Source organism: Lontra canadensis, unplaced genomic scaffold (genome assembly GCF_010015895.1).
Source record: "Lontra canadensis isolate GAN:19392208 unplaced genomic scaffold, GSC_riverotter_1.0 scaffold11, whole genome shotgun sequence".
Lineage (NCBI taxonomy): Eukaryota > Metazoa > Chordata > Mammalia > Carnivora > Mustelidae > Lontra > Lontra canadensis.
Genome location: NW_022631005.1, coordinates 19,575,035 through 19,596,206, shown reverse-complemented (window position 1 = coordinate 19,596,206; position 21,172 = coordinate 19,575,035). Strand labels below are relative to the sequence as shown.

The window sequence follows — 21,172 nt, the reverse complement described above, 5'->3', positions numbered from 1 at the left end:
CATGCAATAAGAATTTATTTAAAGTTAGATTACTCATTCTTAAATTTCTGTAAGAGTAATAGCTAACTGTATGTAGTCTAAAGCACTGCATCTTAAACTTCAATGTACATATATATAAATTACTTGGGAATTTTGCTAAAATGAAGACAGTGATTGAGTAGATCTGGATTTCTAAGAAGCTCTCCAGTGATGACATTCTCCTTAGGTCTATGAAATATACTGAGTAGCAAGGGCCTGAAATATATAGATGGGATAAATTCGATAATAAAATTATAAATGTCAACGTATAATTTAGGACACATTCTCCTTTCATATACTTAGATCGACTCCATATTCTCACCTGTATTAGAGATCTACAGTGAGTTTAACAACTCAGACAAGTAAAATAAATTAATTAAAGGAGAAGATAAGCTATTTGTTACTAGTTGGTACTCTTTAAAATATCTTATAAAATTCAAACTCAAATAAGATTATGAAAGCAAAAGTGATTTAGATATAATTAGAAAATTAAATAATGAACATCTATTGAGGATCAACCCACCTCTTGGTAAGCATTTTCATAAACATGATCATATTCAATTCTCATAACATCCCTCAGAAGTATTGTTATATGCATTTAAATGAATGAGACAATAACTCTCAAAGAGTTTAAGTAATTTGTCCAATATTACAAAAGGTATTAAACGGCAATGGAGAAGTTTATATCCAGATCTTACTCCAAAAATTTTTAATATTTCTGTGAAAATTCTCGAGACAAAATTCAAATTTTTCAAACTTGTCAAATTTGTCTACAGATAGATAGATATCTTTATATATGTCCATATATAAAAAGCCTGTCTGTCCCTTTCTTCTTCCCTCCCTTTCTTCATTGTAGCCTACCTGCCTGCTAATGATTACTCAGATCCCAACTTCTGTCATACAGTGCGGTATTTGGTGATATATCCTTTTTGCCTATGTTATAGGTAAATTTAGATTTAAAAATTGGCTTAAAATTTGTAGATGTTCTAACAGCATTTGGCACATTTCACTCAATCAAGAATTGTGTTAGGATGATTGGAAACTTAAACAATGACCATTGAAAATATGGGGTTTGGGGTTTGGTACTGAACTTTGTAGATGGTCGTTATATTTTGGCATTTAAAACAAAATTCTCTGAGATCACTATTCTATGTTTGTTTAATATGGCTTTATTTATTCTTTCTGTGTTGCTTGCATTATTTTTTAAGTATTATTTTAAAATTTTAGAATATAAGAAAGTCAGAAAGATCAGACCTGAGCATACAAATAGACTATAGGACCTAGTATTACAACATTAGCTCCAAGCAATTTCCCATGGATACAAAGTATCAAAGCAACAAGTATTTTTTAGTTGTTTTTTTTTTCCTGCATCCTATTTGTACTTTTTTCCCTACAATGTTAAATATTTGTATCATATTTTGTGTTTGAAAGAGATCTGCATTTATCTCTTAACAAAAACAAGTTAAAGTTCATTGCAAAGATTTCCATTTGGGGCATGCAAAAACAGTAACATTGAAAGGTTAATTGCCTTATGCAAGGTTATTCAAATTTTATGTTTCCAAATTATTTAACTTTTTGATCAATGACATTGTTTATACAAATTACAAATGCAAACTATACAATCCGTATAGCCTTGTTCTGTATTTAAAGTCTCCCTTGAGGAGATTAATGCAAATATAAATGTAAGTATATTTTTTAATAGGAAAATGTATGATCAAGTTAAAGCAGCAGTTCTCAAATTGGCTACACATGAAAATCACCTAGTAAACTTAAAAATCCCTTTTACCAGTCAATATCCCACATCAATAAAGTCAGATTCTCTAGGATGTAACCTAGACATCGGTATTTTTATGAAAACTTTATGACTGATTCCAATGAACAGCCAAGATTGAAAATCACTGGCAAAAAAAACTGATTGAAGAACAGAACATATATAATTCCACATTATAATACTCTACAGTAATTAATATAAAATGTTCACAATATGAAGTTTTCTATTAATTCAAATTATTATATAGCTTTGGAACAATGTGTTATTTTTGGAGGATATTATAGAGAAAACGAGTATCTGAAAACTTGTATTTTTTTTTAATTTAAAATATTTTCACATGAATTACAGATACTACTAAAAATTTGATCCTCCCAGGGGGACTACCAAAATGTAGAACTGTATATGGTGTATACTGTGATACTACTGGCACTTATATACGTAAGGGTGACTTCTGAAAAAAAAAAAAAAAAAATCTGGTGTCTGTGATGTTTTTTGAGCCAGAACTGAGGAAGTGGATTGGGATACAGGAGTGGAAGATAAATTTAAGTTTCTCATTGTGCCAAAAGAAATCCAAAGGAATGTACAAACTACTGGAAGCAATAAGTTAATTTGGTAAGGCTACAGGATACAAGGACTGTATATATATATATATAAATATATATTATATATATATATATAAAAAATTATATTTCTCTATATTAGGAATAACCAGAAATGAAATTTGAAAAAAAGAAAACTTTTACAATAAAATAACAAATACCTAGGAATAAAACTAGTGAAAGTTGTGTAATATCTTCATACTGGAAAGTGTAAAACACTGAGAAACTGTAAAACACTGAGAAAAATTGAACAATGCTTAAGAAATGCAAAAATATATCATGCCCATAGATTAGAATACTTGAAATTTTTAAAACTTTCAAATTAATATAAAGAATTCAATCTCTATCAAAATTCTAACTTGTTATTTTAAAGAAATAGATTATCCTAAAATTATACTGAACTGTAAAGGATTTAGAATAATAAACCAATACTGAAAAAGAGGAAAAAGTTGGAAAATTTACAATATCTGATTTCAAGAGTTTCTATAAAGCTATAGTAATTGAGAAAATGTAGTAGTAAGCAAAATGAAACCAGAAATATAAGCAAATACATGTGGTCATTTTCAATAAGGACTCAAGTCAATTTAATGGACCAAAAAAATTTCTTTTTAGTGAATATTGATGAAAAAAGTGGCTAGCCATAAGAAAAACACAAATGTCAACCCATCATACTCCATACAAAAAAATTAATCTGAGGTGATTATAAACATAATGAACATGGAAAAATATTTTCATAATCTTGGAGTAGGCAAATATTTCTTGGGCAGAACACAAAAAGAATTAATAATACACAGAAAGTTGGTACATTTGCCTTCAGAAAATTAAAAAGTTTTATTCTTTAAAAGATATCATTAAGAAAATGAATAGGCAAGCAACATATTAAAAAAAATATTTGCATACGATATATCTGGGAAATTACTTCGGTCCAGAATATATAGAAATTCTCATATCTTATACATTAACAGACAAAACACTTGAAAAGATACTTCACCAAATAAAAGATATTTGAATGCCAAATATAGGATCTCAAAATCATCAGTCATGAATGTGGTGCGAATTCAAACCAGGTGATACCACTAAATACTTAGTGAAATTGCTCAAATCAAAAAGGCCGCACTAAATTTTCATGAGAATACAGAGGACTTGAAACTCTCTCTTCTGGTTCTTAAAAGGTAAACATAAAGTTACCCTATAACCCAGCAATTTTACATCTAAGTGTTCATGAAAAACGAAAACAAACATTCACAAAATAAATTCGTACAAGAAGAATAAGTTCGTAACAGCAGCCTTATTTGTAGTAATCAGCATCTAAGATATTCCAAGTGAGAATATATCCAAGCGACTGAAAACTACTCAGATATAAAATAATAAATTCTTGAGATATAACTTAGAAATGTTTTTAAAACTTCATGCAAATGAAAAATTCACAGGCAAAATTGTAAATACTAAATGCATTTATGTATATGACATCCAAATACAAGCAAAAGTAATCTGCGGTGTTGGAGAGGAATTGGAGGTTGTAAAGGGGAATGTTAGGGGAATTGACTAAAAGGAGCATGAGGGAACTTTCTAGGGGGATGGAAGTGTTCTGGATCTTATTTTGGTGTTTGTTGAATGCTGTATAAAATTGCCAAAATTAAAGTGAACATTTTAGATCTGAGCATATAATTTTAATTACATTTTAATTAAAAATTACTTCACTATTAGATTGGAAGGCATTTGGAAAATCCAAACATTTAGACTACGGTAAAGAATTATTCATTTTGTCCCTCAATGCTCAGGTATATTCAAGACCAAAGGGTAGTCTGAAAAAGCATTCTGTTAAAAAATTATTTAAAGTCTCAAAATTTAAATATTCCACACTAAGTGTAAACAACAGCATGTATGTTTTACATACAAATGTCTCCAGAGATTTTTTTATTTGGCATTTGAAGCTACCATGTATTCATTCTGCCCTAGACATTCGTAGTATCAGTCTGTAATTATCTGTCTTCATTTTTGGGATGATGATTTCAGTAGTAATAAGAGCACTGGATTTCCCAAGACATAAAATGCACTTTGTTCGCACCTGGTATCACTCTGACCCAAAAGTACAGTTAGCTTTGCCTTCCCAAAAAGCATACCTTTTGAAAATTTATATGGCATTCAAAAAATGCAAATAAACCAGTGTTTTTTTATAGATCTCAACTATAATATACGTCATTCAGAATATAGAACATGAACAATAATGTTGTCAAAAACTGCATCTGCAAAATAAAACCAAAGGTTTTATTTTAATCTGTGAATTAAATGATGCTTCAAGCTGTCTATGTCCCTTTTCATTTTTTCCTCATGAGAACATCCTAAAAAAAATCTATGCCACTAAAATGTTTCCAGTGAGGTTCAGTAGTGGAAAATTGTATAGGCCTACATGTAGGTATTATATGTAGGCCTTTCATATATAACACATTTCTTTCTTTTTTTTTTCTGGTTCATTCTGCAACATAGGACAAAATAGCAAATTATATTATTAGGGAAACATTTAATTCCTCAGTGAATATGTGAAATGATGCCTATTGCATATGCATATATATAATATAATAAATATTAAATAATATATTATATATGGTATGTGTAATGTATATATGTATATATTATATACACATGCATTTTTGTATATTATTCTTTTTAAAAAATTTTTTAGAGAGAGATTGCATGTGCCTGAGTGTGATGGGGCAGAGGATCAGAGGAAGAGGGAGAGAGAGAATCTTAAGCAGGCTTCATGCTCAGTGAGGAACTCAATGTAGGGTTTGATCTCACCACTCTGAGACTGTGACTTGAGCTGAAATCAAGAGTTGGACACTTAATTGACTGTTCTACCCAGGTGCCCCTGTATATTAAAAAATAATATTTTAGTGATTCAATAGATATCTAACCAAATTGAAATTATACACTGTTTCACTAGTAATACTTTACTATTGCTTTAGAAAATAAAATGTCACTTGTAAATTTACCATGTGTTTTATTCAACAGTTGATCAGAATAAAATGGCTTGGAAAAATTTACATCTTGAGGGATAGGGCTCAGTTGGCCATCAACTTGAAAATATACTGGATAAAAAAATTTAGAGCAAAGTTAGTAAGAAGACCTTAGCTTGTGATTTAAGAAATGTTGGCATTCCCTCTCCCTGCAAAAACAAAAATGGGAATGTGGGTTTTTTTGTTCTTGCTAAAGTTTGGGGGTTTTTTTGTTTTTGTTTTCTTTTTGTTTGTTTGTTTGTTTTTGTAATCACACTTTCCATCTTCCATTTCAAGAAACATTATGATTACAAACAGTTAAGTAACATGCAACAACAGTTAAAAAAAAAAAAAGAAACGTAGTCATAGAAACACTGAGGCAAAAAGAACTATGAAAACAATAAACTTGAGCCTTTATCATGGTAGCTAGTTGTTTCTTTTATTCCAGATTATAACATCATAGAGTCTGAGAAGTATGGGGTTAGAACGGAGTACCTTTTCTTGGAGAAAACCTTGTCTTCCTTTGGGGGCAGGATAACCATCTGTTAGTTATCAAAGCATAGCCTCTTCATGTAGAAGTCATTCTTTTTTTTTTTTTTTTAATATTTTATATATTTGACAGAGAGAAATCACAACTAGGCAGAGAGGCAGGCAGAGAGAGAGGAGGAAGCAGGCTCCCTGTGGAGCAGAGAGCCTGATGCGGGGCTTGATCCCAGGACCCTCGGATCATGACCTGAGCCGAAGGCAGAGGCCCTAACCCACTGAGCCACCCAGGCGCCCCCCCCCTTTTTTTAAATCAACCTTAATTCTGATCTAGCAGCCTAATTCTCCTCAATATCTGTGTTAGCATCATATGGAAATAAATACCTATATAAGTTGCCTCCCAAATGTTCTAAAGCTCCTTGATGTTTGGAGCTCCTCAACAGTGATGATACAAGGAGTCATGTTTTTTTTTTCCTTATTTTCTTTAGCTGATAGGATCACTGGCACCTACTTTTTGGTAATATGAATATAGTAGATATATACCATTATTATTGGTTGGGTCTTTTTTGTCTTTTTTGAAATTACGGTTCCATATTATAGCTGGAGAAGCTGTTACACATGGGTCACTACCTCTTCTGTCACAGGAGAGGACCATATGACCCTTCGTGGCCTCTTATCCTAGACCACAATTAGTTTACAAGTGTCATATTATTCATGTTTTTAAAAAAAGGAAAGAAAGAAAGAAAAAAGATTTAACAGCTTAAACCTGATACATTTTTCTTCTTTAATGTTAAATACACAGAGGAAGGCAGTGGAAGGATTGTATGGTGGCTAGACAATATCCTGAGGAACACTGATTTTTATCAATCTGCTATACCATTTTAACTAATGACTTCCATTGTTCTCAGTCACTCATGGCCCAAGATGATTACTAGTGCTTGCGTCATCACCTAGCAGGTCTGAAAAAGAAAGAGCAAAAAAATCAAGAAGAAAAAAAAAAAAAAGGAGGAAAAAAAGCAAAAGAAGAGGGGCTCCTGGGTGGCTCAGTAAAGTCAAGTATCAGACTCTTGATTTCAACTTAGGTCATGATCTCAGGCTCATGAGATCAAGCCCCACATTGGGTTCTGCACTGAGTGTGGAACCTGCTTAAGATTGTTTCTCTCCCTCATCTTCTACCTGCCCCATGCACTTTACCACCTTACAGGCACGCACTCTCTCTTTCTAAACAAACAAACAAAAATACAAAAAAAGAAGCCCTTCTACTTGGAGGAAAACAAAAAACAAAACCCTAAAACAGACTTCCTAGAAGTCCTATATAACACCTCTGCTTACATTTCAATGGTCTGAATTTGGTCACATAAAAAAAATGTTGCTAGGGGCGCCTGGGTGGCTCAGTGGGTTAAAGCCTCTGCCTTCGGCTCAGGTCATGATCCCGGGGTTCTGGGATCGAGCCCCGCATCGGGCTCTCTGCTCCACGGGGAGCCTGCTTCCTCCTCTCTCTCTGCCTGCCTTTCTGCCTACTTGTGACCTCTGTCTGTCAAATAAATAAATAAAATCTTTTTAAAAAAATGTTGCTATAAGGGGAGATGGAGATGTGATGACTTATTCTGAATAGGAATGTGTCGACTTAAGATTTACAGTCCTGTTTCTGAGGGGGGAATAAAAACTGGGTATAGGGACAGGCATTTTAGAAGTCTCTGTACAAGGCCAACTAAAGCCATTGGAGGTGATTTCAATGGTTAGTGGAAGAGACTATTTCTTTCTTGAGATTATAAGTACTATAGCATCAAGTTGCCATCTGTCATTTAAAAATCCACATAGAAAGTACGATTCTCAGAAGACACCAACAAAGTAACAAACAGCTTAGAAATGGAAAAAAAAATGATAGGGCTCTTATGACTCTATGTAAATACCTGTATTCAAATTGTTCCTGAAGTCAACTCCATCCACTCCTTGGAATTGAGGCGGAAAATTTATTTTGCCACTAGTTTGCATTGGGTTTCTCTCATTTACAGACAAGAGTCCTTACTAATGCAAACATTATATTATTTTATTGCTTAAAAAAATGAGGGACTTCTCATATTAATGTTCTTATCTATATGTGCTGATTTACATAATTCCTAGGCTATTTCATTGATTTATAATTACCTGGGAAATGCAATCACTTTCCACAAGAAGCCTCAGAATTAGTCTCTATTTAAAAGTAATTTGCAAATCCAGGCTTCCATGAAGATGGGAGATGGTACAAACACGCCCCCCCCCCCTTAATTTTTTGCTTCTTCTCTATGTGGCACATGCTGTTACAGCCTTTAGTGATATTGATTATCTGGAAAGCTGCAGGTTGCCTTGTATTGTAAAGTGTTTGGTGGATCTGAAAATTAAATTCATGTTACTTCCCATCAATCAGAGTAATATTCCTCAATGAACACTTACATGCACAGCCTGTTCTTTTAGGGGAAGTGGAAAGAATCTGTGGATGCACCAGTAGTTGAGAATAACAATGGCAGATGTGGCTTGTCCCAGTGGGATCCTACTACTCCTGCTTCACTTTTGAATTTTTACTTATTTTTTAACTTTTACATTATTCTTCTAGGTAGAGAAGAGAAAGGCTTATAAAGTAAAACAAACTACCAATGACATATTTTCTTTATAAAGAGGTGAATCTGTAAGAAGCCTGTTCTCTGGAAGCTCCAATAATGACATTTTATAAATTGCATGTCAATGCAATGTAATTTTCACTGGAAATATTTTGAATTCATATTATGCAGTTTTAGAAAGTGTCATATTAAATCCTGTAATACTATCTATTGCACTTGACAAGAATTTGTGTGTGTGTGTGTGTGTGTGTGTGTGTGTGTGTTTTCTTATTTAGAAAGTTGTGTTGTAACTCTATGGTTGTAAACTGTGGAGAGGGGAGAAATGGTTATTATTTCCTCTTTGCTAACACACTGTATATCATCTGCCAAAACCATTCTATTCCATTTATCATTCTCTTTTCAACAGCCTGTTGTCTTGACAGTTTATATGGTAATATTGTACAAACAAATTTGCATTTGTGAACCTCAGATGAAGAGGGACCCAAATCTCCATAAATGAAGAGGTAGGTAGGGCACCACTCTTCAGAATCATTCTAGAGTTCCCACTAGAGATTTTGGTAGTCACTTTCCAGCAATTCTACTTAGGTTTCCTCATCTAGCTTACAGGAAAACAAAAAAGACTCTTCCTGCCTTTTTTCTAAATATTGATTCCATGTTTTATTTTAAAAGCAAAGTAAAAGCAATTTGAGGCAACTAAAAAGTGAGTCTACCAAAATATTTGTAAATGTCTATTTGATTACATTTATCTAGTTGGTCTGACACAGTTAAGTCAGAAGCATGAGACAATTGCTCAATTCACTTTACATTTTCAGGATAAACAACGTCAAACTCTGATTTGGTGGGGGATAGTGAGGCATAGTGAAAAGAACCTGAGTATTAAAGTCAGAATTTAGTTTGAATGGTAATTCTAATTCCTACTCATATAATTTTAAAATAACTATTTATCTTCTTTGTGCTTCAGTTTCACAAAGGCTAAGAATTAAAGTGAAATACACATATTGAAATGAATATCTGGCTTAATAAAAAGTAACTGGTGAAAATTAAGTAATAGTAATAATTAAGAAACCAGCTATTAAATAGTAGTAATAGTTAATAAATAAATAGAAAAAATAGTATGTGAAAATAAGCAAATAGTAAATAAAAACAGAAGATGCAGATTTCAACTTTATCATCAACAAGCAATGTGAATTTAGGAGGAAAAAGAGTACCATTTATTTAAAAGACTTCTATGTTGCAAGCACTGCTTTAAGTCCCTTACATTTATAATGTTATTATTTTAAGTGAACAAATGATTTTACTATAACTTTGTGAGGCATCCTATTTATTTTATAAGTAAAGACCAGGTAACTTGCTCAAGGTCACACATAACTATGAGTCACATAAGACATTTAAATATTATGGGAAATCACATTCCCAATCTGCAAATTTGAAAGGTTACAAGACCCCTGCAGTGTTTTAAAACAAAACTGTGCTTTAATTTTATTATCTGAATATACGTTTAATTATCAGATATATAAAATATTTTCAGCTTGTGTTATTCTTATTTCTTGAAAAACAGTATCTTAACTATATAAGTGACACATACAGTACTCTTTATGGAAATATAAGCTATAACACAAAGAAGTAGAAACAAATAGCTCATAGCCACATAAAAGAAACTCCATTATGTTGCCCTCACTACGAAAATAAAATATTGTATACTGTATATTTCACCAAAAATTACATAGAAATAATTTCTCTAAGTCATTAAAAATTCTTACAAATGCCATTTCTATGCCTGTATAATATTTGTCTAGTGGATACACTTTAGCTAAACTGTTCTCCTAGAGTTTGGTATCTAAGCTATAACTTTTTTCATAATTTGAATAAGGAAGGTAACATTTGCAATAAAAATACTTTCTTCTACAGTTATGTGTGTGGATACATGTTTCAAAAGAGTCTTTGTTAGTGATATTCACATCATTTTATATTTGATAATCTTTATATCTTTATCTTGTCCTTAGCCTACGTTCTAAAATTCCTTGCACAGGAACTAACAATCTTAGATTGAATGTGACATTTGTTACTTACTTAACAAAGTCACATATTCTTTCTGCTCAATATTCTGAAAGTCTTTCTCATATAATATGTATTTATAAATTTATCATTCATGTTTAGAATTTTTGTGATTGTATCAATCAGTAATTATGGACATTAAAAGAAACAACTTCTTAATGTAAAATAGTTAGCAAACCTTTCTTTGGGATTATAAAACTCAGTAGGAGGTGAAGAAGGATGGCAATTGAGAGAAAATTTTATTTACTAGAAACATACAATTAGATACACATTATTAAATAAATATCTGGGGTGGGATGAGAGATACCTGTCTCTTAAAAGCCAAGTAAAAATGATACATGCACACGTATATACATCCCTGCAGACAGTATGTAGATACCAGTTATAAAAGCATACAAAGGATACTGCTAGTTATCTCTGAAACACGTGTGCGTGCATAGGTACTTACCTTAGAAAGAGAAAGTATAAGAGAAAGATTGCCGTAGGTTAGATTCTGACAAGAATCAAGGTTTACATGTAGTTTCATCTGTCATTGAATATTAACCTGTGTGTCCATTTGAAATCTTGGAGGAACCGATACCACAACTGAAGAAAACTTTTTCTTTGTTATTATTATTTCGTGCTAGACTCATCTTGGTAGAAAAATATTTCTACCGATTACAATGAATGGCGTATTTTTGTTGTGGTATTGTGTATGGAGGAACATTAGGAGCAGTGTTAACTTTTATTAAAGAAATCTCCTTGTTTTTGAGCAACTGATCTAAATCATTTATCCAGCTGATATGCTTTGGAAAGTGCATAATGAACTCAACTAGGAATGCCAGAGTCAAAAACGTGTTAATAAATTTAACTGAGAAACCAACCACTCGAATATTTACTATTTTTTAAACACTTCTTTGGAGGTTTACATTTTCTCTAAAATTTAGTGCCTTAAGAATTTGAAAAGCTAAGGTCAAAATACACACACTTATTTACACATATGTACATATATGTGCATATACATATGTGTATATATACAATGCACATATATCTATGTATACATATATGCACATATATGATGTATGTATACACACATTTTTATATACATAAACACATCACTTCACTTACTCAATATATACTCAGGTTTGTTTACAGTTTTGACTTTGTCAAATTTTCTCATTAAAATACCTTCATTTTTGTGCATGAATCCATGGAGAATTGTATTAAAATATAAATATTTTTAACTTTCTAGCTTTTTTTTAGTATTGTTCATATTAAGTAGTATATTTTTTTCTTTTATACCTCTTTTATACTGAATAATTTTACATTTTATTTAAAAACACATAAAACATTTAATTATTCCTTTGTTTGTTTTCCATCATAGATAAGTATATTTAGTTTACATCTAGAATGCAGTTTTCTTTTATTATTTATCCATACCCCAAGTATCTTAGAGAAGCCATATTACATGGTTTATAATGCTTAGGAGAAATAAGGCTTCAAGTATGGTGTATGAAAAAAAAGCACGTTTTAGTAATACCAGTGTCTAATGGCCAGTCTCACTTTCTGCTAACCTACTTGGTCTTTATTGTGTATGGAGTGCTACAGTGAGAAATAAAAGAGAAGGAAATAGGGAATATGTGTGAAGGAGGAATTTCAACTAAGAGTGTTTGAAAATGCTATATTAAGGAGTGACCTTGAAAACTAACAGAGAGAAAATGATTGAGACACTGCATTTTCTGGGAGAAAGAGCATTCCAAGAAGAAACATGACCTTGGAGGAATAACCAGGCCTGGAGTGTCCAAGGAACAGCAGGGAGATAAGATAGATGAAGTAGAGAGAGAGGGTCAAGAGTGGTAAGAGAGGTCAGGAAGACAAACCATTGTCAAGGAAGGGCACTCACATCAGAGAATGCTTTGTAAGGAACTTCTCTTGCTATTTCTCCTCCTTGAAAGAGCATATAAATTTGACCCCCTTTTTTTTTCTGACAAATGAATTTCACATAATTTTTTAGATTTATATCAAAATAAAGATGAAAATTTGAAAGATTGTTAGATGACTGCAGCAATATATTAATCCAGATTTTGGAACTGCCATGATGAAATCTTTGGCCTGTACATATTCTGGATAATTACCCTAATTACCTTTTTCTCAGCTTTGGTGTTTATTCTTATCTACAAAGCTAGCAGGATGGCATATACTGATAAAGTATACAATAGGTAGTAACAAGCCAAACTCAACTTTGAAAGAATATTGAGAATCTTAAAATAAAGTGTGTCTAATAAGTTATATTGATTACAGGTCAATAATTTGATTTCTTGACTAGATTTATTGATTTATTGTTATAGAAGTAACAAATAGGTCTATCATTGCAACTAGAATTATATTTTCTTTTTTACAACATGCGTATTTGTTATTTCATTATAATCAATACAGTAAAATTTGTATAACTGAAGTGATTCATAAGTAAATATTATGGGCCATCTTTTAAAACTGGTATTGGTACTTTTAGATTACAGGTTAGATTTTTATAGGTTGGAGACAGTAATAATAGCTTATATTTATTGATAGTTTTCTCTTTCTTAGGTTTAAGGCTCAGCCTCACTCATGGAGTCCTCCTAGCAACTCAACAACGAAAGTACATTGAATAGCTGAGGATACTAAACCTAAGGTTACAGTAGATTACTTGTCTCAAAACCCACAGCTCTTAAAATCTGGAACCAGGACTTGAATCTGTATCATTTCATCCCGTATCTGCACTAAAAACTATTCTGCAACTGGGACACAAATAACTCCCCAAAACAAAGGTCCTCATTGCTTCTTTCTTTTGCTATTTTATACCAAGATCTCAGTTCTATGGACACTAAGAACTGACTAAAATTGTATACATGTCAAAAGTTGTGAGTTCAGGAAGAATATAACTGTCTTCACCATAAAACCCTAAAGCTGCAGTAGATCTACAAGAGAGGGGGGAAAACTATATTTATATAGTGATTATAAATTTACACTCAGAGATAAATATGGATAGTATTACAAAGCCTTCAGTGACAAGATTTATTATTCCTGAACTATGTATACTTGTTGTTGTTATTTCTCATAATCAGGCATACTTTAAACTTTGAGGGAAACAAGTTAGCTCATTTAAAAAAAAAAAAAAAAGCATTCTCTCTCTCTTGATATAGAACATGCCCCTTACTTGACTTAGAGTTCAGCTAGGTGCTACATATCAATAAATTATCACATTAGCCTTTATCTTATCATTTCCTCATTGGCTGCCTGGTCAGCAAGGTATTGATTTTTTTTTTTAAGATTCTGCTTACAGTACATGATGGTTTGCTTGGCTTTACTCCCAAACATCTTTAAAAACCTTAGTAGTGTACTTCCCTGCTAGATGTCTTTATTCACCTTCTAATAAGCCTCCTATAATAACACTGCATCTGCTGTAGAATATTTATCAGAGAGACAGCAGGCTATGAAGGAAATTTTAAAAACCAATGCTTGAGCTGAATTTAATATGAGAATTCAAATAAAGGTGCCAATAAAATTCACATTTTAATACAGCCATTAGATGCATGCACAAAGTAAAGTATCTCAATGGATAATATAAATCATCATTAAATTTGCATTAATTTAGCTCAGTGAAATATTCCTTCAAGTTCTAAATGTCTCACTATAAACAAGGAAGAAACAGAATTGTCCTTCACATTATAGTCTATTGGTTATAAGAAAGAAAATAATTGGCACTTCAAAACATATATGACATATGGGATATATTACCAAATTAATAAAAATTTTACTCATAGTGAAAGTTGGTGACAAGTGTTGTTACAAGACCAGGTTGACTCTTCTGACTGGGAACAGCTACTAAGTAAAAAAGGAAGCAAAGAACCCACTGAACAGGTGCCTAGTCAACCTTACAAGAGCCATATTTTCCAATTCACTCACCGATGTGCCACTTCCACAAATTTGCTATTTGCTAATATCACCTCTGCTGTGGTTTTATCTAGTATTTTTCTTTAAACTGTCTAACTTTTTAAAATTTAGCTTCATTATGAACCAAAAGATTCTTGATTCAGATTCATGATCTGATACGCTGGCTTATATATTCTAATTACATATTTAAAATACATAATTATTATGTGCAGTATATAAATAATTTATTGTTTACATATACTTGCTATACATCAGGAATGATTACTTCATGGCAGTTTCCCCCCAAATATTTTCAAATATAAAATATACATATAAGCACACTCATAAACAGACACATGAATTAGAGAAATCCTACCGATAGTATCCATGATTTTAGTTAATTATTCTATTCCTAATACTTAAGGCACTACTATGAAGTCAGAGTCCTTATAATAATAGTTAGATGTTCTGGTTCCAAACTTAAAACTTTTCTTCCAGAACACTGACATATTTCTCTTACATAAGAAATTTAAGAAAACAAAAATAAGCCAAGGAGAACTCAAAGATGGATGCTGAGCAATGAATGAATATATTTCACAAAGTTCACAAAGAATATTGAACATAAGACTTAGAATTTGACCTAGATTTCCTTAAGAAAAAATCAGGAAGAAAGAAAAGTGCCCAGGAAAAAACGGAAAACCAAATGTCACAGAGAAAAATGGATATGACAACAAAAGAAATCACACCAACTATGACATCTCAGTATAACATTGTGGGAATTCTGTAGCTTGGAAACAAGTCACTTAGTGTTCGAGGAGATGGTAAATATATTTCAAATAATAGTTTGAATGTTAATTTTAAACTGCTGAAAAACTAGACCCAAGGAGTAATATTTGATGGCAACTTGGAGAGATTATTCTGATGTCATGCCAACAAATCTATCCTTGACACAATTTTATTAAACTTTTTATTAAGAAATTACATAAAGATATAATATGTACTCTTTACAAACTTGCAGATGGCACAAATCTGGGAGAAATATGTCATGATGTAATTTTGAGGTAAGTATTCTCATTTTCTGGGGTGGGTGGTAGAGAATAGACTTTAATAAATATAAAAGGAAATAACAAAGTGTATGATATACAAGAGATTAAATATACCAGCTTTTTCCCCACCAAAGAGGACAGTAATATTTCTAAGACTTGAGAGAAAATTGTTCTGGGAGTTGGTGTTGTTGCTGTTGTTGTTTAGGATTTTATTTATTTATTTGAGAGAGAGATAGCAAACGAGTGCAGGAGCTGTGAGCTGTGAAGAGGGAAGAGGGACAGAGAGAGGGAAGAAAGGAGGCTCCCTGCTGAGCAGGAAGTGAGCAGGGGTCTGATGCAGAAGGGAAGCTGGGCTCCATGGGGCTTCATGGAAGTGGGGGTGCTTGAAGAGGGGCTTGAGGGGGGCCCAGTCCCAGGACCCAAGGCCCTGGGATCACAATAACCTGAGCAGAAGGCAGATACTTAACTGACTGAGCCACCCAGGTGCCCTTGGGGATTTTTCTAAAATAATTATCCCAAGGGGCGCCTGGGTGGCTCAGTGGGTTAAAGCCTCTACCTTTGGCTCAGGTCATGATCTCAGGGTCCTGTGATCAAGCCCTGCATCGGGCTCTCTGCTCAGCGGGGAGCCTGCTTCTACCTCTCTCTCTCTGCCTGCCTCTCTGCCTACTTGTGATCTCTGTCTGTCAAATAAATAAATAAAATTTTTAAAAAAATAAAATAAAATAAAATAAAATAAAATAAAATAATTATCCCAACATCATCTTCACAGGGATGCAGTATTATATAAAATGATATAACTTATATATGATATATTATGTCTCTCAAACAAATGAATGACTAATGGCAAAGGTCAAGAAAAACTTTGATACTATTTCTCAAATTTGTTGACCATGATTAGACAACACATATCAAGGTTCTGGTTTTTGGAAAGAATTTGAAGTGTATTAATAATTCTTAATTGCATATTAAGAATAGATTTAGGTGACATAAACATTCAACTGGACAATAGCTGTGAGAAAAGTCATTAAAATTGTCACCAACATGCATGACAACATGCATAATCATGACATAATGCTGTGTTTCATCCCCACAATATTGGTAAATAATTGGATAAATAATACTGGATAAATACCTTTTGGTATATAAATTACACACATGGATCTCAAATGATGGTAGAAGAGATTCCAAATTTACTTATTTAGGTAACATGTTTGAGGTAAGAAAACAAAATACCTGGACTTCACACCACATTTACCAGCTGATCTTATTGTAATTTGGCAGGGAAAGGATGGAAATAAAGCAGGAATAAATTGAAAAGGAAAGCTAAGAGAAAAGATGGAAAATGGAGAGATGGGAGGGAGGATCCGAAGGGTGATGAAGGAAGGAGGAGATATAAACTGAAATTAAATTTCCTGAGAAAAGTAAAGAAAAATTTATCTTACTCTGTTCAGATTGAAGGATCCTCAAAATGTTGATAAAGAAAATTGAGATTTGTAGGTCTATGAATTAATGAAATTTATGAATCACTATGTAAATACGTTCTGTACTATATAGTAAAATCTGTTGGGGTGAAAATGAATACACAGAAAACAGATTTTCTTCTTTCCAATGTGAGCTAACAGATTGGCTAAATCAGCAACAGTGAACCAAATTTTCTTCCACCAGATATCTGAGTAAACTTCCTTTCTTGTATCTTAATGAAACTTATTTTGTATAATAAAGAAATCAATTTTCTACAAGATTTTTGTATCTGTAAGACAAAATATTTTATTGCATTCATTATTTTAGTTGAAACTACTAATTTGAAACAAGCTCAATTAACAGTAAATGGAAATTTTTGTGAATTATATACACATTCTTGTTATTATATAATTTTTTTCCTTTTAGTCATTGAAACTAACTTGGACAAAAACTCTTCATTATGAAAAAAGTAACAATTTAGATTGCAAATTCTGTAATCAAAATTATGTTTCATTATTATTATATAAACTATATTCAGATTCTTGCCATTTGCAGATGATTCAAGTTCCTATCTGGGAGAAAAGAAGTCTTATAAATAAGATTATCCAAGGCACTAAACTTCAGGTATAGAAACAGCCTCAGAAGTCTAATGTGACTTGTCTACATCACAGTGCTAAAGACAAAACAATGAGTAGGCACATGCTTTCTGTATTGGAATGATGTGGAGATACAATGTTCCCTGGGGCCAGATACACTAGAATTTAAATCGGTGCTTACCAACTTATTAGCTTGGGCATTGACCTTACCATTCTGACTCTGTTTCCTCATCTGTTAAATGGGAATAATAAAACCATAATAATAATATCAATGCCACCTAATGTAAAGGTTTCTCTGAGGATTGGAAGAAAGTGATTGACACATCTTAGGGCCTCAGTTAAAATTAATTATTTCATTTCTTTCTGTTATCCCAGCTTCTGCCTAACATTTCTGAAAAAGGCCAGGAATGAATCTTGTAATTTAATTCAAGACTTTATGTTCCCAATTCAAATGATGAAAAAGCAAACCTGACTATAGGTAAAGAACCTGGAGGCATAATATGAATACATTTAGGAAAGCTTCTCAGGCATCAGAATCTCACAAATCTGTTGCTGGTTTGGTCACTCTTGATTAATTTGATAACAAAACCTCATCTTCCCTTTGCTCACATCTTTAGTCAAGACCTGTCTTCGGTACAGCCTTTCCTCCCAGTCACTGAGGACTGATGACAAAATGAAGGGAGAATAATATCATTAGGTTTTTCCGCAAGATTCCATCCTGTCTTCTCCAGGAATTATCAGCACTGGTAATACTTCACAAAATCCATCAAAGAAAATTTAACCGTTAAAGTTTCTCAAGGGTTTCTTCCCTTTACAAGTCTAATTGCACTGGTTATAGTTAACTTCTGCGTCAGTTCACAATGTTTTAGACTTAAAATAGTTTTATACAGAACCCTCTCATTGGCTACTCTCAAATGAGCTATTGCTCATCCAAGAAAATGAAAACAGATACACATATGCAAATGAACAAGATATATTGTGGAAAATTTGTATCTAAATGCAAGTAAATATAGCCAAATCTAATCTAAATATATTAGATGAAAACCATATTCCTCTCCCTATTTCTAAGTTAGCATGGGTGCTCTATTGACTCAGTGTCAGAGAAGAGATTTGTTTTTAGGAGGAGAAATTTCACTTACAGAGCACCCATCAGATATAAAACAACTCATCTTGAGAAGATAATTTTTCTTAATCCTTTTAATAACCTTATAATAGATATTCTTCATTTTACATCTAAGAAAACTGATGCTTACAGAGGTTTATACACTAAATATCACATGATCAGTAAATTCGGAGGCTAAATTCTTTGCTGTTCTTTACATTCTATAATGTTATTAGTGTGGTATCTGCATAATTATTCAAAGGAGTATTCTGATGATTTCTCATCATTTTCAGTTTTATAAGTTTAATTAAGTGAATGATTTTCAAAAGCTTTTATGAAGCATGCTTATGATATAGAATGATGGCAGAATAAAGTCTGAAAAATATGTTATCTTACATTTTAACAAGAGTACAAACATTTAACAGAATTATAGGAACCACAGTTTTTTTTTAATATATACTATATACTGGGAAATACTGTAATAAGAATGGGTTTTTAAAAAGCCGTATAGCACTTGCTGTGTTGAACACTGGGTTTATATGTAAGTGATGAATCACTGAATTCTACCACTGAAACCAATATTACAGTGTATGCTAGCTAATTAGAATTTAAATTAAAAATGTGAAAAAAAAATAAAAAAGTAAAAAAAAAAGATAGGTTATATTGGCAGAAAGTATAATAATGGTATATTGGTTGCATCATTTTAGCTTTGAAGAAAGATAAATGTAATGTACTTACACACACAAACACAAGCCTACATTCTATCATATTGGACTTACAATATTGGATTGACATCCCCAAGGTTATATATGGAGGCTTAAGGAGAAACTAAAGCCCTCTTAATCCTTTATCTTCAGTCTTAAATTTCTTATATACTCCAGATGTATTAACGTTGGCTTTCCTTTCTCTGGTCAATATTTAAGAATTTTTGTTTGCTTGTTTGTTTTGTTTTGTTTTGTTTTGTTTTAGAGAAAATCCCTCAATGGACAGATCTGAACTGAGGTTTTATTTTTTTATTTTTATTTTTTTTAAAGATTTTATTTATTTATTTGACAGACAGAGACCACAAGCAGGCAGGGAGGCAAGCAGAGAGAGAGAGGAGGAAGCAGGCTCCCCGCCGAGCAGAGAGCCCCATGCGGGGCTCGATCCCAGGACTCTGGGATCATGACCCAAGCTGAAGGCAGAGGCTTTAACCCACTGAGCCACCCAGGCGCCCCTGAACTGAGGTTTTAAATAGGAAATCTGTCACTGTGAACCTCTGTTGTCGCCTGCTAAAATGTAACACTTACTGAGAAGGCATTAGTTCAACAAGTTTACCTCTTCCTAGCTGACATGTGACTGGAGAGGCAAAGGTACTAATTTTTACTCTAAACTAAAAGCACCTAAATAAGAAGGCACTTGCTTTTTAAAAAGTAAAATCACATATACCATTAGAAATATTTTTAAAGGAAAAATGACATTTCTTAAAACTATTTGTATTCACTTGACAGATATTCACATACCAGAGACCACACTAGTTATGGTGTCATTTGCAGAACTATTTATTCCACGTTAAGCAAAATATCATCTCCACCTCAGCAGGAGATCTTGGTGCATAATTAAGTTGATCTTTTGCAAAGAGTTTGCAATGCTGTCCTCTGTTTATTGACAAAAAGAGAATCCTATTTCTAATGGGATTTAAGTCGAGTGAGTTTTTTAATACCTTAAAAAGGCAGCTCATATTTTTCCCTAAGTACTCTCTAATGTCCATCTTTCATTATTAACTGTAGAAACCAATGTTACTTCTGTACTCATTTGGAATATTTTTTGCTTTATCCCTAAAGACAGTTAAATCATACTGATTCAGTTTCAACTTCCTCTTTTATTTCCACAAATAAATTCCTGGCCCAAAATAAAAAAAAATAATATTAATATCCTTATCATTTGTATCTTGTCAGTTTAAATAACTAACATTTTCAAAAGTGAACTGCAGGGGTGCCTGGTTGGCTCAGTGAGTTAAACCTCTGCCTTCGGCTCAGGTCATGATCTCATGGTCCTGGGATTGAGCCCTGAATCAGGCTCTCTGCTCGGCAGGAAGCCTGTTTCCCCCTCTTTCTCTGCCTGCCTCTCTGCCTGCTTATGATCTCTCTCTCTTTGTCAAATGAATAAATAAATAAATAACCTCAACTGCATATACCAGTGGCATGAAAATGTGCCCTGGGTAAGGCAATGCTTATGTGGAAAGGGGATGGGCTCTTACTAACAAAGAGAAGGGGGATACTTCCCTATTTCACCTACCACAGGTTCTCTGCCTTCTTTCCTCAAGCCTGGCCTGGTTCCTGAACAGAACCTGAGATCCTACATACACCCAAATTCCCCAGATTCGAGCCCCACCCATTTATAACTCTCTTGTCTTTCATCACACTCTCCCTGAGTCTTTAAGGGACTGTGGCAACAGCTGCCCTGAGACAATAAATTACTATAACAGGCCTTGGTGTAGTTATAGTAATTGCAAATTCAGGTTTGGCTGATGGCCCCTCACCCTACATACTGATTAATTGGCCCTGAATAACCTATG

At 32.8% G+C, this 21,172-nt stretch overlaps 1 protein-coding gene across 1 annotated transcript in view; it reads right to left on the bottom strand.

The window, feature by feature from the left end:
* Positions 1-21,172, bottom strand: part of LRP1B (LDL receptor related protein 1B) — a 1,927,222-nt gene that overhangs the window by 157,036 nt on the left and 1,749,014 nt on the right. The gene's annotated exons all lie outside the window — the stretch shown is intronic.